Raw genomic sequence first — 6,348 nt, forward strand, 5'->3', positions numbered from 1 at the left:
ATGAATTAAGTCAGAGTTGTTTTCATCTCATTAAGAGTGTTGTACAATTAATGTGAGAATCTTAAAATGTTTAGAACATATACTTTGCACTGTGATGCTACCTCCACCAGATGTCAGTATAGTTACACAATAGTAGTCGTCCCATACTGTATATGCTATAGATTTACAGTTGTGCTAGAGGGAGTATTACAATATTGTTGTGCTCTTCTAAGAAGTGATGGCTTGGACTTGGCCTCTCCTAAAGGCATGCTCACTTCAAAGTGTTAAACTGGAAATATGTAAACCCCAGGGCCAATATTCTTATATTAGTTTGATCCAAACTGCATCCTCAGCATTTATCAGATTACCTTTTGATGTTTTCTCAGTCTTCTGAAGATCTTGCTTATTTTTAGCTATCTGTAATTTTGTCATCTACACATGCCTATAGACTTACTAATAGTGAAACGTCTTAACAAGTATTTTATGATGTGATCAAAAGCATCATCATGAATAGAAGAAAGACTTGCAGTGAATCAGAATATATAGAAACTAGTATCTGTGTCGTTATTGGTTAATATACTGCATAGAATTGACAATGTTAACAATGACCTTAAAGTAGTTGAAAGTCAGTTGCTAATAGCTCATTAGTTTTAATGGGTGGGTGCTAAATGGAGTGAAGTCACAGTAGTGCGCCCGGTTGAGGGGGCAAATAATAAACAATAAACTTCAAAGATGCTCCTCTATGGTTTTATAACCTTTTGTAAAACAGCAGAATTTCCAACATTAAAACAAAAAAATATTTGTGCTACTCTGAACACAGCCAGAGATAAAAAACATAATGTTATTTGCTAACAGGATATCCTTTGTCCAAATCTCCTGCAAATAAAACAGATTAAGAATTCTACAGAACACAATCCTTTCTCTTCTTTTTATGTATTTTATAACAAGCAGTTTAAAATGTATTTCAGTGCTGTACCATGATCCTCCATTTAATAATGAGAATCCAATGTTGTAGGAGTAGATTTAAATTGCTAGTGTTGAGGGGGATCAAGCACTGTAAGGTTTTTCCAGAATTGAAACAAAATTATATCTTTAAAAATACAAATAAGGAATTCCTATGTTTCACATAATTCTGCACTTTCTTAGACATAAACACTACATACCGATAGCAAGAAGAGGAAATGTACATTTCCTTGTGAAAATATCCTTTCTCACATCAGTGCCCAAAACCCATGCCAAGTAAACACGAAGTAAGGTCTCTGTGGCTGCTTTGAGAAATTGGTCTCTGGAGAGAGTTTTTTAGGTTAATTTATTCTTTATCGGGCTGGCAGTGTGTGTACTGTCACCACTTTTAAACTCAGGGCAGGGCACATTTTGTGTGCAAGACTGCCTAAGATAACTTCTTATGGCTCCTTGGGATGGCTGCTGCCGGTTGATTCTGGCAGGCCATGAGACAACCCGTTTATTTGTTTGTTTGTCCCGTGAGTTTCTGGCTGGCCGTTCAGGGCTCTGTTTGGCCCCAGTCCCTGTTGGGCTTCTATTCCTGAAGCCCAAGTGGCTCTTAATGAAGCTGGTAGGGTTGGCATGGTCCCTCAGCAAACCCAGGTCTGATCAGACCCTTCTTCTTCTGCCTTGGCAGCCACACTCCATTTGCTCCCTCTGGCTTCCTAATTTAGTAACGGTGGGTAAAAATATGCGCTAACGAACAAGGTCTGGTATGTCAGGCTGGCGTCCAGAGAAGAGGGAGAGAGGGGAGGGGGTGAGGAGACGAGGATGTGTGTGCTGTTTTCACAGCAGGCACCCAGTGACAGGGGTATAGTCACTCAGACCTCTGACATCTGTGTGTTTGCGAATATGTGTAGACATTCAAGGGAGTGTGTGGGGGTGGACGATGAGAGGTGGAGGGTGAGCACTTAACATTTTCTAACTCTTGCCAAACTCTGTTCAAACACTTCTAATCATTCTTCTGTTTTATTCTAACCAATGAGGCAGCGAGGTAAATGCTATAAAGTGCAAATGGACACATTTTCATGAGTCACATTTTCAGTGAAAGTTCAAATCGAATGGCCTCCCGCACACTGTTTGTGAGTCTGGCATAAGGAGGCTAGTATCTGTAAGTGACATGCTTTTAGAGTTGTATTCTAGGCACCATAGCGTATCACGGAAGGTGGTGTTTGTGGTTATATTTAGCCTAACTGTTAAATCTTCTCAATGAAACATTTAAGTGGAAGAGCAGCAGCAGTTGGTCAGGCTAGCATACGCAGTTTTCCAATATCCCTTCCATAGACCAGCACACATTTTTTAAAATAACTTTTGGATTGATGTGTTTCATTATTTAGACATTGCATTATGTACATTACAATGTGTTTATACAGACCCATAAACTGAGCAATAATTCAAATCTTTTGTTATTTTGGGAGGGATTTTTGGCTGGTATATATCCTCCAACAATATAACATGCTTTTTCTTTTCAACTCTTTTTAATTATTCAGGATGACCCATCCAATGTATGAGCACTGCACCAAATGCTTTCTGGATGAGAGCTTCAGAGAATACAGATTATATTCCAGGTATTATTAAAAAAACTATGAAACCTATAAACTGAAACCCCTCTGTGAACATTTTGGTTTTTATGCATATGGTTTGAACCTGATGTATTGCTCGCGTCTTCAAGGGGATTCTGGAACTGAAGGGTAACCCTTTTACATGCGAGCCACAGAGCTTCCTGGTTCAACTGTATACTGTAGGTTTAGCTACAAATCATGCAGGCAGCGGAAGAAAAACATGTTTTTAATGTATGTTTACCCTTTAGACCTCAGACTTCCAAAGTTCTCCATTTTCCATGGACCTGCTCCAACAAACATCAACAGTGAATAACTTTATTGAGGCCATTTCCGTGAAAAGATACAGAAGTGGTGCCACTGAATTTTATCATACAATGGCTCTAAAAATGTTATTTAGAAAAAAATAGTTTTCTTACTAAGATGATAGGCCTGCCTAAAGTGTTTGCTTTAAAAAATAAAATGTAATAATATTATGTTAATAAGTGTTTTTATGTATGGTTTTATATCTTAAAGCACCCACTTCCAAGGCCTGTACTTGCAATTACTCCATTTTCATCTGTCAGGACACTCGACCATAGAATTCTGCCCTCAAGCACTTTAACACTTGCCCTTCCTGTTCACAGTTTAAGAGGCTCATGGCAACACTGTCAACTTCGCTTGTAAACCAAAGGCTTTAGATGAAAACAGAAAACCTCCTTGTCTGTTGCAAGGCAGTAAGAGAAGCTTTAAAAAAGCTGAATAACAGCCATGTACTCTTACTGTTTCTTTCCATCAACTAATCAAACAAGTAATAATCACATGATTAATTACAAAAACTGTGTCTGGCATCGAGTTGCACAGAGACTTCAGGTAAATTCCCTCAAGTTGTGCGCTGAACTTTTGCCACAACAGTGCGGTCACAGACAGGCTGGGTAACAGACCACACTTTTGACATGCAGCTTGATTCAGCCACCAGTTTATACATCGGCCTTACCTGATAAGAAATTAAAAGATATGTACAACACAACTTACATTTTCATTTTTTGATCTAATAGCCATGCATCATTATATGCATTATGTACATTATATAATTCATATTGTTTCAGATTGATAGGAGTCTTAATAAGTTAATAGAGCATATCATACAGTTGTAAAACTATCTCTATGGAGCTATTTTAGCAATTTCATAGAGAGACCATTTGTGTGTTTGATTGGGAAAATATAGTCCACTTAGTTGAAGGCTAACAAGGCAATTGAGACTAGATATTATTACTTCTTAATGAACAACTCTACTGAGCTAAATGCTTTACGTGTTAATACAGGACTGTTCCAGTGTTGCATAACCGGAAAACAGTTTAATGATGCTCTTCTCCAATAAACAAACTAACTCTGCCCTTTTTGGAGTAGTTTTAGCTTGACACATATGTCACAGTTATTTGTTCAAACCACAAAGTAGCATCTACCTTTTTATACAGCTGTCCCCACTTCCTGTGCTAGTTAACCCACATACACCCACCCCCTAGCAATGAACACCAGTCATGCTGAGTAGGAACAGAAAGAGTAGAATATTATATGTTAAACATTTGTATAGTCTCTAAGATAAATACAAAAAATAGCTATTTATCCCAGCTACTGGAGCTGTTCTGGAGTTAATACCTGTATGGCGCTCTGTGATACTGTATATGTTTGCAAATCGAATCCCACATGTTGTGAGAATTGGCACAATTAAAGCTTAGTTGCACAAGTTGTTAACCACTTTAACAGTTGTAATAGTTGTTCTATCCTGAATCGCAGAGAATATGCCAATGTCTTCACAGCTGCTGCACTTCAGATAAAGCACGTTATTCCCACATCGAATACGAAATGTGTTTCAGTAGCGTAATCAATGTATTTGTGCAAGTAATGCCGCTGTAAAGAAGTAGAAACAAAGCTAGGCACTTAAGCCAGGCCCCCCTTCCTTTGAACTGACTGAAGCTGTCCACGGCAGAGACATGATAGCACCGTGCTATACGATAAGCTCTCTTTCCATGCAGCAGCATCCTTCCATGCCAGCGCTTTGTTTAATAGTTGCGTATTCAAATGTGAATTGTTCTCTGCTATGGCAAAGACTAAGAATGGATAAACTTGTGTTTATCCTTACCCAAACCGTGGCCTAATTTGAAGCATATGCAGAAAACAAATCTACTATTGTTTCACCACTAAATCTTCTTCTCTCCTTTCTATTCAATGTCAAAATCAAAGATTACTGAGAGCTTTGGAGGTGATATTGCCATTCTTTGTCAAGACAATGATGCACTAAACCAATAACTGTGTTTTGTGTGCTGACAGCGTGTTCGTTCCTTTATAATTGCAGTTTTAGCAGCACTGTGACAGGGAGATATGTGTATGGGGGAGTTTCATCTTATTCCAATGGCCCTGCAATCAAGCTTTAGCTGCTCAAACATGGATCAGCAGGGGTTTGTCTGTATCTCTGCGGCCTCAAAACCAAAACACTCTCTCTCACACACACACACACACACACACACACACACACACACACACACACACACACACACACACACACACACACACACACACACACACACACACACACACACACACACACACACACACACACACACACACACACACACACACACACACACCACACACACACACACACACACACACACACACACACCACACACACACAAGACGGCATTGCCAGGACATCCCTCTGTCCTCAGTGCACTGTGGTCTAGCCTTTTACTCCCATCACCTTGTTCTATCTAGTGGAAACATCTGCAAGTTGCCCATTTGCTCAATCAAAGTGCTGCCAGCAATTCATGGTTAATTGAGCTTATGCTACGGAAGGGACCAGAATAAACACCTTTGCCTCATTTCCTAACTACATGTGTATAATGTATGGCAAGTGTCCAGTTATGAACTTCATTTTTCTTCCATCTCACTTTATGTAACCTAAAATCCTTGATACACATTTAATGTGCGATGAGTCAGCTAGCTATACTTCAGAGGACTTTTTCTGATATCGTAATGAGAAAACTTTTTTTTTTTTAAGCAGGATCCTAAATTGATGCCTTCTGCTTAAAGCTGAAATGAATAACTCACACTAAAGACTTGACCAAACCACATATTTAACCCCTGCCCCCATAAACATACTTCCAAAAGGAATAGAGGAACATCAAAAGGGGAGTTTTGTCACTTAGCTTTGACTGTGAATGTGAATGAGAGGCTAAATGTCTTCCTGTGGTTCTCTGACCTTTGTGGCTCCTCTGCTGACTTGGTTCAGATAAGTGCAGGTTGTGTGATGCAGTGGTATCAATAATGGAAGAAAGGCAACCCCCTCCCCCTGGCTGCTATGTGGGTCAGAGGAGGCTCTCGGTGGATGGGAGAGATTGATGAAGAGCACCAGGGAGAGCGTCGGAGCAACTACCTCACAGCGGTGCAACCCAAGCTGCTCCCCGTGCATTTGTTCCGAGGCCCCCCTCCTGAGCTGCACTGCCTGACGCTCTTTAAATGACCTTCAAATTAGCCTTATATTTCAGGGCTCCAAACCCTTTCAGGGTCCTTACTGGAAGGATGGTGGGTCTTGTTCTCACTCTCTTTCTCCATTTTTTTCTTTCATTATCCTCCTGTTGACCACATATAGAGAAGAAAACAACAGAAATGTGGCTTTGTGACTCAAAGGTGACTGATTTTCACTCCTGTTGTGTCTCTGATGTAATAAGACAACTGAGCTGTTATATGTCTCTGTTTGTGTAATTGCACACAAACAAACCCCCCCCCCCCCCTCTCTATCAAACATACCTTCGACATTCATGCTCAT

Source organism: Gymnodraco acuticeps, unplaced genomic scaffold (genome assembly GCF_902827175.1).
Source record: "Gymnodraco acuticeps unplaced genomic scaffold, fGymAcu1.1, whole genome shotgun sequence".
In the NCBI taxonomy this organism is placed as follows: domain Eukaryota; kingdom Metazoa; phylum Chordata; class Actinopteri; order Perciformes; family Bathydraconidae; genus Gymnodraco; species Gymnodraco acuticeps.